The sequence below is a fragment of the Myotis brandtii genome, unplaced genomic scaffold (assembly GCF_000412655.1).
Source record: "Myotis brandtii unplaced genomic scaffold, ASM41265v1 scaffold124, whole genome shotgun sequence".
Classification (NCBI taxonomy): Eukaryota; Metazoa; Chordata; class Mammalia; order Chiroptera; family Vespertilionidae; genus Myotis; species Myotis brandtii.
The window spans coordinates 1,205,084-1,216,487 of NW_005354334.1; the positions used below are offsets into that span (position 1 = coordinate 1,205,084).

General features: G+C 37.8%; 1 protein-coding gene and 1 long non-coding RNA gene across 10 annotated transcripts in view; both read left to right on the plus strand.

Annotated features, from left to right (window-relative positions):
• LOC106724908 overlaps window positions 1-4,356 on the plus strand; it is a 7,734-nt gene extending 3,378 nt beyond the window's left edge. Inside the window, exon 2 of the long non-coding RNA XR_001360737.1 lies at window positions 3,873-4,356. This is a non-coding gene — a long non-coding RNA (uncharacterized LOC106724908). The remainder of the gene's footprint in view (window positions 1-3,872) is intronic.
• The window catches only part of RAP1GDS1 (RAP1, GTP-GDP dissociation stimulator 1), a 132,330-nt gene that overhangs the window by 8,565 nt on the left and 112,361 nt on the right, over window positions 1-11,404 (plus strand). The gene's annotated exons all lie outside the window — the stretch shown is intronic.

Below are 11,404 nucleotides of genomic sequence, written 5' to 3' on the forward strand. Positions count from 1 at the left end.
CTCCTTCACTGAAGCAAGCAAGCCTCATGTTCGCTTCCAGCTGCCTGGCTGCCGGCCGCCATCTTGGTTGTCAGTTAATTTGCATATACTCACTGATTAGCCAATGAAAAGGGTAGCGGTCGTACGCTAATTACCATGTTTCTCTTTTATTAGTGTAGATAATAACCTCATGAGCATAGATAATAGTAACGTAATAAAGTTTTTAGTAATGAGTTTTGAGTATTGCATCTTATAATAAGTTTGAATATAACTTATTTAATTTTAAGTTTATATAATTTAATTTTTAATAATAGCTATTTTAATAATTGCCTCACAAAGTTTCTGAAAATTTAATAATCATATCTCATGAGCTGGTACAAGGGGGCTTGCCAGTACACCATTGGATTAATAAGGACTATATTACCACTTATTACGAATTACTGATATCAGTTATATTCAGCTTTACTGTTTTTAATATTTTTTAAATTTTATTTTCATCCTGTCAACAATTCTGTGAAGTGGATGACACTATCATTTTGTTGGCTCAGAGGATTAAATAATTTATCCAAGGGACACAACTCAGTCTCTAAAATCCTGTTTAAGAGCAGTGGTTCTCAAACTTCAGATTGCATAAGAATCACCTGGAGTGCTTATTGGGAAAAAGAATTACTGGGCCCACCCTCAGATATTCTGATTCAGTAGGTTTGGGATGATTCAGTAGGTGTGGGGTGGATCAATAATTTGTATTGTCAAGACATTCCTAGATGCTGCTGCATTTGGAATAGCACCACCCACTGTAGAGCGTAAGTATCCAAACCATTCATATAAGGACCAGATGATAAACATTTTAGACCTTCTGAAGGCCAAGGGGCAAAATCAAAGATATTACATAGATAAAGAAATATATATATGATAAGAGAAAACAATTACCCACAAATTTTTTATTGCTGAAATTCAAAATATAACATTAATTGAACACTAAGACTGTAATTCTTTTCTTGAAATAGAATTTTACTTCATTGGGATTCAGAGTTACCCTATTATTAAAATTGATTGCAGATTTTATTTGTTAATGCAGATCTGTAATGTGACTTTATGGACTTTGTAATATTGCTATCAGTCCATAGGCATATGATTTTAATGAGCATATTCATTGTCTGAAGGCATGTACAGAATTCTTTTAGATATTTCTCTTAATATTTGCCCTTTAGCTTGCTGTTACATTGCAGATTAAGTACTTCCAATAGAAAGTTAAGTAGAAGTTCCTTAATTGCATAATTAAATGCATTTAGATATATGGAAGTTTCTTTTGCACTGGAAATATGGTTTCTGTCTTTATTCAGCTGTCATAATGTGGACACAGGTATAGACAGTACATAAAAAAATGATTGCATGATTTAATTTTCACAATAATTTCTTAGGTTTAGAAAAATTTGTTTTCAAAAAATAAGTTCAGTTTTACCACAATTTCTAATATAAATAAATCCTTAGTCATTCAAATGCTATTAGAGAAATCTCAGATAGAGTATTAATAAGTGGCCATCAATCATCTTTACACTGAATTTTCAATTGACCAGAATGATATAAGAAATCAAAAGATAGAAAATAGCTCTGGCTGGTGTGGCTCCGTTGGTCGGGTGTCATCCCATGCACCAATAGGTTGCTGGTTCTATTCCCCTGTTGGGGCACATGCCTGGGTTGTGGGCTAGATCCCCACTGGTGGGCCTGCAGGAAGCAACCAATTGATGTTCTGCCCTCACATCGATGTTTCTTTTTTTCCCCTCTCCCTTCCTTTCGTTTAAAAAAAATCAATAAAAATATTTTTAAAATAGGCTAGAATCTCTCTTCCATAATTTACTTGACTAGTACAGCCTTTAGCAAATTACTTAAGCTCTTTAAATCCCCATTTCATGTATATCTTTAAAATATTATCATTATTGAATAAGAACCAAGGAATAGATTTCAAATCTGTTTCTTAGGGAATTAATATCAATTATAATATGGAAGCCTTGAAGATTAGTTACCTAATAAAGACTTATCAGCCCTGAAACCAAGGTCTGTATTTTTTCTTTCCTTTATACTTTTAAGGGAAAATGATGGCATGGCATTTAAAAAAGTCATCAAAGCACAGGGCTGCTGGATTATTTGAAGAGAATATTATTTTCTTATATATAAGAAAACATTTTTTCACATAAGAATTATATAAAATTATTTATATAACTATAAATATATAAAATCCTGATTTTATATTAAAAATTATATAACATTTATAAACTAATTTTAAATATCTAGGAAGTTCCCTAATTTATGGGTAGAGGTTTTGTTTTTCATAGCCGGAAAACAAACAAACCAGGAATAATTTTATTTTAACAAGAAATTTGTTGTTTTATTAAAAATTATTTTCTTTAATTCTTCTGAAAATATTCCCTTTTGATGTTTTATTAAGTAACTCCAGCATAAAAGGTGAGACTGTTCATTAGAAAAAGCAAACATTACATTGATATATTTATCTTCCATAGAAATACAAATGTTTGTCTGCCTTTAGAGTTATAAGGTATTTGGCCTTAAAATTATTTAGAACAAAGATAGAAAATTTACATGATTTGATTAATTTCCTTTTGGTTGCAAGAATGCATTTTGGGGGAGGGTAGTGTTAAGCTCCAAGAAAATAACTGTCCACTGTGCCACATTTCTGGCTTTGATATGGTTTGTACATAGCACAGTCATTCAAATCAGAAACACAAGACAGCCATATCAGGCATTACGGAAAGTGAAAAAATAAGTAGTGCAACGTAGCCACATTTTCTGCTTTAAAAAGCTTCACTTCTAACTGGTAGATGAAGAATAATATAAGCAATGAATAATAGATACAGATAAGGCCCTAATTCCTGAGACACAAATGCCAAAGAATTTAAATGAGAGGATAGATCATATTTAGCTTTTTAGCATCTAGTACAGCTTCTTTGAAATATGTAAGTGCTTATTACTTATAATGATCTGGAAATTTTCCCTAGAATTCACTTAATCAGTTACACACGTACTGAAAGCTAGAATATGTACTCAGCGCTGTACCACCCTTAAGAAACTATAGCAGAGAGTGCTGCCTGGTACATTTCATTGTGATTTTTTAAATTTAACATATTCAGATCTATAGACAGTTATTAGCTAGTACAACTATCTAACATGGTTGGGTTATAAATTCATTCTTGAAGAGCTTACATCTATATAAAGCAAGATGCAGGTAGTCCTTGCTTTGTACAGCTCTGATATACATGAGATCTGTGTGAATTTTATTTAAGATGGTACTGTGCAAACTGCCTGTTCAGTGGAAAGATCCTGGACTTTGAAACACACATGTCTGGATTTATCCCAACGTTGGCACTTATCTTTCTGGGCAAGTTACTCAGTTTCTGAATTCAACTTTCTCATCTTACTAAAAATACAGGTAGTAATAACATCTATTTCACAAGGTAGTTGTAAATATTACATAAAATAATATGTATATAAATTTTTAAAATTTATTTTAAAGAGAGAAGGGGGAGAGAAAGGCATTGATTTGTTGTTCCACTTATTTATACATTCATTGGTTGATTCTTATGTGTGCCTTGATCAGAGATTGAACCTGCAACCTTGGTATATCATGGCGATGCTTTAACCAATTATGCTACCCTGTCAGGGCTATCCATATAAATTTTAATTTCTATTTCCAAGGTTGAAAATATAGTCATTTTGGGGAAATATTATTTTGTATTGTGGGTTAAAACCAAACAAAGGATATAGTGCTACTTGTATTATTTTAACCAAATCATGTAGTGAGTACGAAGTTATTGTAGCAGATTATATTTTCCAAAGATGACCACAAGCAATATCTCTTGCCCCACATATTCTTCTAGAACTGGCTACACCCATTGAGAATTGGGGAGTTCACTTCCTGTTGGATTTGCACATGCCTATTGGTAACCAGTAGAATGCTGCAGAAGTGATGCTGTGTGATTTCTTAGCCTCAGTCTTAAAAAGCAATGCTGCTTCCACCTTGTTTGTTGAAACACTGGCTTCTTGGAGCACTAAGTCTGAGACCCTGAAGCTGCCATGCTGTGACGAAAGACACATGGAGAGACCTAAGGTCTCAGGTGGTCAGTCCTAGCCTTCAAGTCCTTCCAAGCCAGTCCCCAGACGTGTGAGTGAATGAACTATCAGATGATTCAGATGATGCCAGCCTCAGCCATTGAATCACTCCCAGGGACACTCCTAGACTTTGAGACTCTGCATCCAGGCTCCAGACCTGGTGGAGCAGAGACAAGCCATCTTCAATGTGCCCTTTGTGAATTCCTGGTTCAGAGAATCTGAGCTCAATAAAATGGCTTTTGTTTTATGTCATTATGTTTGGGGTGGTTTGTTATGTAACAGTACTAATTGGAATAGTTATAAAACTTTAAAGATACATTGTCTCAGTAAGAAACAGATTACAGTGGAATGTCCATTCTCTTGCTTAATTTTTTCCAGAAGGTTGTTCGAGAAGCAGTTTGAAAACCAAATCATTTTTTCCCGTTAGAAATAATGTATATTGAATAAATCCATTCCAGACCCACAAATGATTCCCTGTTTTAACCTTTCTTATATACAGTTACGTGTCTAATATACTGTTTAATCTGTAAATAAACACTTCTTAAGTTCATTGAACCACCCCCTACTAGCCTTAACCAAATCATTTTCAGCACTAGTTTTAGAGGTGTCTTTCCGTCAATATGCAGCATCTTTGCTTGTTCATATATGGCTGCCTCTGAATGCTGTCACTGGCTAACTGCTTTTCAGTTATCCAAATCAACTCAGTTTTTCTACCTCTTCAACTGCCTGTGCCCTGGTTTCTTTCACACACTTAGCAACATCAGCACTTGTGATGGCCTCTTTATGTTTTAAAGCTGTGCATTTCCTCCTTTGTATCCTGGGAGACTCTCTTTGTCCTGCTGAGGTATCAGCCTGAAAGAGTTGTCAGGTCTAAAACTGAAGTTTAGTTCCACAACCCTGACATTTTTTCTGTGAACAACGTGGTCAAGAACTGAATTGTTCGAGATGGGAGACATTTGAGAACCGGGGTTTGACTGTACTCACCATAGTGGGAACTACTTGCGAAATAAATGTTTACTGAATTTTTCTTTAATTTCAAATGAGAAATTCATTCCCCTATTCAGTTAATTTAACAAATGTTTACTGGATACCTCCTATGTGCCAAGTGATAGGTATAGTGCAATGGCTCTGCATTATACATCTCAGGAGGATATGTTCTAAGAACCCCCAGTGGATACCTGAAACCGAGGATAGTAGTGAACCCTATATATGCTATGTTTTTCCCCCCTCTACATAAATATCTATTGTTAGGGTCGCTGAAGGAAGTACATATGAGGCCAGAAGTAGTAAAGAATTATGAATTTCTTAGGTCATTTGGAAAACCAGATGGGCTGAGCCCCAAAATAGTGCCAGCACCCGGGGACTGGAAGACACAGATTTTAAAGACTCCAGGTAGGCTTTTTCTGGGTGAAGAATTCTCTGGGCAGGTCCAGAGGGGAAAGATTGTGGTCTTAGCAAATGGAATGTGGTCTAAATGAAAAGGAATGTCAGTAGCGAAATGACCTAAAGGTCAGTTTCCCAGGGAAGGGGGTATCGATTCGATTTTTTGATCAGACCTAACATCTATGATAAAATTTAATTTATAAATTAGGCACATAGAATAGTAACATAAAAAAGTAGGACATTTATAACAATGTACTCTAATAAAAGTTATACTCTTATCAATATATCTTATTGTATTATATTCACCTTTTCACTTAAAGCAGGGGTGAGGAACGTGTCCTACCTGTGGGCTGTATAAGCCCTGAGAAAACATTTGGTCTGGCTCTGCCAAGGCATTAGGGTGGGTTAAATTAAATGTGACTAAATATAGCAGGCTAATTTTTAAGTTGATAAATGACATTATAAATATCCAAATGGTCCTTGGCAGGAAAAAGGTTCCCCACCCTTAACTTAAAGAAAGTACTTAGGCTTCTCTTTGGCATATCTGAATTTCCAGCACCACTGTTCTTGCACTTTGGGGCCTTTAATAAGTAAAGGAATGGTTCCTTGAAACAGCTTTGCAGTACCAGGGCAGTCGATCTGATAACCAGGATGGGTACCAAGTGACTAATGGACGGGGTGTGAAGAGAGCATATAGCATGGATAGTTGGACAAAAGGATAATTCACATCTGGGGTGGGACTGAGTAGGAAGGCACAAGATTTCATCATGCTGCTCAGAAGGGGGCACATTTTAAAACTTATGAGTGGTGTATTTTTGGTATTGCTGTTTAGTATTTTTGGATTGTGGTTGACCACAGGTAACTGAAACTATGAAAAGTGAAACCACAGATAAGTGGGGGACTACTGGAACTAACAAGGTGCATAATACAGTGGGGGAGTATATAACTAAACAAAAAAACTAAACAAAAGAATATTAGAATTTGTCCATAGAACCGTGAAGGTTGGATGCAGTGTTAGAGAATGACCCTGGAGGATTAATGAAGAGGAGACTTAGAGTGGGCAAAGATGGTCTCTGGGGTGGGGACATCTAGGTTGAGACTTGATGAGGAAGGGATAGCAAGCAAGGAGTATTGGGGATGAGATAAAGGAAAGGAAAGAATTTTAAAAAGACCCAGGTGCCAACATGGGTAGTATTAAATAAGTCCTAACTGCTTTCATTACTTATTGACTGGTAGTTTTGATGAATTGCTATAATTTGACTAACATTATAAGTCTTATTTATTTCCTCAGTGTTGTGATAGTTACTTTTTATTTTAATAATATGAACTTAGGCCCTGGCTAAGTAGCTTAGTTGGTTAGAGCATTGTCCCAATATGCCAAGGTTACGGGTTCGATCCCTGGTCAGGGCACATACAAGAAGCAACCAGTGAATGCATAAATAAATGGAACAACAAGTCAATGTTTCTCTCTGTCTCTGTCCTCTCTAAAATCAATCAATAAAAAATAATAATATGAACTTGCTTATAGTATATTATTTATACTTGATTTTAGAAAAATCAACTTAATATCCAGTTAATAAGATTAAAGAAGTATATCTGAGATATATCCTTCAACTTCTTTTTAGTTTATAGAAGAGATACTTTTATATATAGTTTTCTTTATCTTTAGAAAAAAAATCAATTTTTCGAAACTATTTTTTTTTAAGGAAATAAATATTAACCTTGGTTGTGAATGATGCCTTAGGATTTTTAATAAAGTATTGGTTTATGTTTACTAGATTAGTTACTAGTTATATTAGGCATCAATAGAGCATGTTAGTGTTATTTGATGTACTTTTTTTAGGCTACTTTTTCCTGGGTTGAAATGGAAAATAAATTATTTCTCATTTTATAACAGAGGATTCCATCATGTTTTTCAAATTGTCAATTGAGCTGGCAATGCACAAAAGTCTGTTAAAGTGTATACCTTACTTTGAAGTAAGAAAATGCCTGAAATTCTAATATGAGAGCAGCACCCTAGGGGGTCCTCAGTATCCTATTAGGGCAGTGATGGCGAACCTTTTGAGCTCGGTTGTCAGCATTTTGAAAAACCCTAACTTAACTCTGGTGCCGTGTCACATATAGAAATTTTTTGATATTTGCAACCATAGTAAAACAAAGATTTATATTTTTGATATTTATTTTATATATTTAAATGCCATTTAACAAAGAAAAATCAACCAAAAAAATGAGTTCGCGTGTCATAGGTTCGCCATCACTGTATTAGGGTGTCCATGAGATCAAAACTCTTTGCATAATACAATCAAGACATTGTTTTTTATTCACTGTGTTGACATTTGCACTGATAATGGTGCAAAAGCAGTTGTGGGTAAAAAACTGCTGATGCTTTAGTCTGTGTAAATCAGGGTAGTAGTAGCACCAAACTATATTAGTAGTTATGATATTCTTTTTGTTGTTGTTAATCCTCACTTGAGGATATTTTTCCATTGTTTTTTTAGGGAGAGTGGAAGAGAGAGGGAAAGACAGAGAGAAACATCGATGTGAGAGAACCACATTGATTGGTTGCCTCCTGCCCGTCCCCGACCAGGGCCCTGGCTGGGGAGGAGCCTGCAACTGAGGTACATGCTCTTGACCAGAATCAAACCCAGGACCCTTTGATCTGCAGGCTGTCATTTTATCCACTGAGCCAAATTGGCTAGGGCTAGTTATGATATTCTTCACCATCATATTCTTGAAGTGAAAAATACCAGTTTCATTTATGAATGTCCATAAGTAAGCAGGAAAATAGTGTTTTTAAAAATCTCAGCCTTTGTGTAAAATTAAAAATATTCTATTTGGTGAAATGGGAAGTACATATAAACTTTCATTACATTACAAAATGTGGTGGTAATTTTGAAGAAAAACACGTAAGTAACTGTTTGAGTTGTGAGCTGACCAAAGTATTTTTTTCATAGAATAACACTTTATTTGAAAGAAGCGACAAACTGGTTTTTCTTATTTGGCAGACATTTTCTCACAAATGAATGAGGTTAATTTGCCATTTAAGGAAAACAACTGACCAACTGACGGTATATTTTGCCAGTGATAAAGTTGGAGTTTTTTAAAAAAAATTAGAATTTTGGAAAACTTGTATTACCTTGAACTGGACAGGTTCCCAGTACTTAAAGAAGTCTTTTAATAAGATCAGTGATTTTAACAAATGTGGTATTTTAAAATAGTACAGTGAAATGTGTCAATACTTGAAAGGTATGCATAACTCTCACCAAAATTTTTAATGACCAAATGCATTGATGGTAAATATCTTGTATGCATATAAGATTCAAAGTGTAAGAAACCAATGGATTGTAATATAAGAGTTGGAAACATTCATTAATATTGTTTCAGATTTCACATGGCAGCTAACCTCTAAAAAATTACCACTCGTTACGGTTTGGTGTGGTATCAAAGAATAGCCATGATTATCTGAAAAGGCTGTTAGCATTCTCCTGTTTTTCAACTATGTATATGTGTGACGAGGCTAGACTTTCTTCATCTACTCAACCAAAATAACAAATTACAAAAGATTGAATACAGAAGCAGATATGAGAATCCACTATCTTCCATTATGACAGGCATGTAGATTTGTAGAAAAAATGCCACCCCTTTCAGTGTGGTACATATATACAATGGAATATTACTCAGCCATAAGAAAAGATGAGTACTGCCATTTGCAACAACATGGATGGATCTTGAGACTATCATGCTAAGGGAAATAAGTCAGACAGGAAGAGTCAATAACAAAATGATTTCACTCATCTTTTATATAATAAAAGCCTAAGCGACTGCTACAGTGGGATGACCAGAACGACTGGTCGCTATGATGCGCACTGACCACCAGGGGGAAGATGTGCAATGCAGGAGCTGGCTCCTGGTGGTCAGTGCACTCCCACAGGGGGAGTGCTGCTCAACCAGAAGCCGGGCTCATGGCTGGCGAGCACAGCGGTGGTGGTGGGAGCCTCTCCCGCTTCTGTGGCAGCACTAAGGAGCAACAAGTTGGGCAGTAAGGAGCAGTGAGCAGGCGGGCGGTAAGGAGCGAGGGGTCCCGGACTGCAAGAGGGATGTCTGACTGCTGGCTTAGGCCCACTTCCCACGGGCCTAAGCCGGCAGGCGGACATTCCCCGAGGGGTCCCAGACTGTGAGAGGGCATAGGCTGGACTGAGGGATCTCCCCACGCCCGCCCCCAGTGCACAAATTTCGTGCACCAGGCCTCTAGCGTTGGATATAAAACTGAAAGCAACAAATGAACAAAGAAGACAGACAAATAGAAACTCATGGACAGAGAGAATAGTATGGTGGTTACCAGAGGGAAAAGGGAGTTGGCTAGGTAGAAACAGGTAAAGGGGGTCAAATATATGGTGATGGAAGAAGGTGGTGAACACAATGCACCATATAGATGATGTGTTATAGAATTGTATACAGAAAACCTATATAATTTTATTGACCAAACTAGAGGCCTGACGCATGAAATTAGTGCAAGGGGCTCAGCCCTCACAGCTGCAGCGGCTTGCCTCAGCCCTCGCAGCCCCAGCCTCATCCGGAAGGTTGTCTGGAAGGACGTCCGGAAGGTCGTTTGGCTATCTGGTCTAATTAGCATATTATGCTTTTGTTATTATAGAGGCCCAGTATACGAATTTGTACATGGGTGGGCTCTCTTGGCGTGACCTGCGGGGATCGGGCTGAAACCAGCAGTCCAACGCTGCCTGCCGCTCCTGCCTGCCACTCCCGCTCACCCCGGTCCCGCTGTGCCTGCCGTGGGCTCACGCCGGTCAGTCCTGATCAGGAGAGGCTCGCACCGCTGCTCGCCAGCCATGAGCCCTGCATCTGGCGCCCATCCCGAGGCGGGTGAGGGGCAAGGACACAATCAGCCCTCCAGGCAGGCAGTGGGATGCCCTTGCTGGCCCCGGATCCAGATCTGTCCTGCTGATGTCCGCGCCAGTTGTCAGGAGCCACCTGGCAGCCGCTTTTATATCGTTTCTTCCTTGCGGAGTGTCGAGGGAGGGTAAGCGGCCACGGTGCCTGAGGCCAACTTCCAGGAGGCCAGCGGCACTGTCAGGATTGTGCCGGCAGCACAGGTCCATCGGTGCCTGAACCGTTCTCCAGAGATTGGACCTGCAAGACTACTGAGGGAGTGAGTAGCTACCACTGGGCTGGTCGGCCGCCGGGACAGGTTGGTCAGCTGAGTGGCAGAGTGCACTGACCACCAGGGAGCAGGTTCTGCATTGAGCGTCTTGCCCCCTGGTGGTCAGTGCACATCATAGCAACCAGTCATTTGATCACTTAGGCTTTTATATATATAGATGTCAGTCCAATGAATGGAATAAAAAAATTTAAAAACACCATCTTTTTCAATAACTTTTGTTTCTCAAATAGTTATTTTTCATTAAATATTAATTATGTAATAGATAATAGTTTTGTAGTTAGATTGAAATGCATTACTGGAATCTTAAAAGTCTCAGTTTTAATTTTTAGTATGTTAAATATCAGTAGAAATAATTGATGTGAGAAAAAAAAACTACACCTATTTGAGCTCTGGCCGGGTGGCTCATTTGGTTGGAGCATCATCCCATATTCCAAAAGATTATGGGGTTTGATCCCTGGTCAGGATAAGTAAGGGAGACAACCAATCAATGTTTCTCTCACATCCATGTTTCTCTGTCTCCCTCACTAAAAATCAGTTAAAACATATCCCCACATCCAGCTGGTGTGGCTAGGTGGTTGAGCATCGACCTGTGAACCAGATTCCTGGTAAAGGCTCATGCCCGGGTTGCGGCCTCTTTCCCCAGTGGGGATCATGCATGAGGCAGCCAATCAATGATTCTTATCATTGATGTTTCTATCACTCCCTCTCCTTTTCTTTTATTTTCAATAAAAATATATT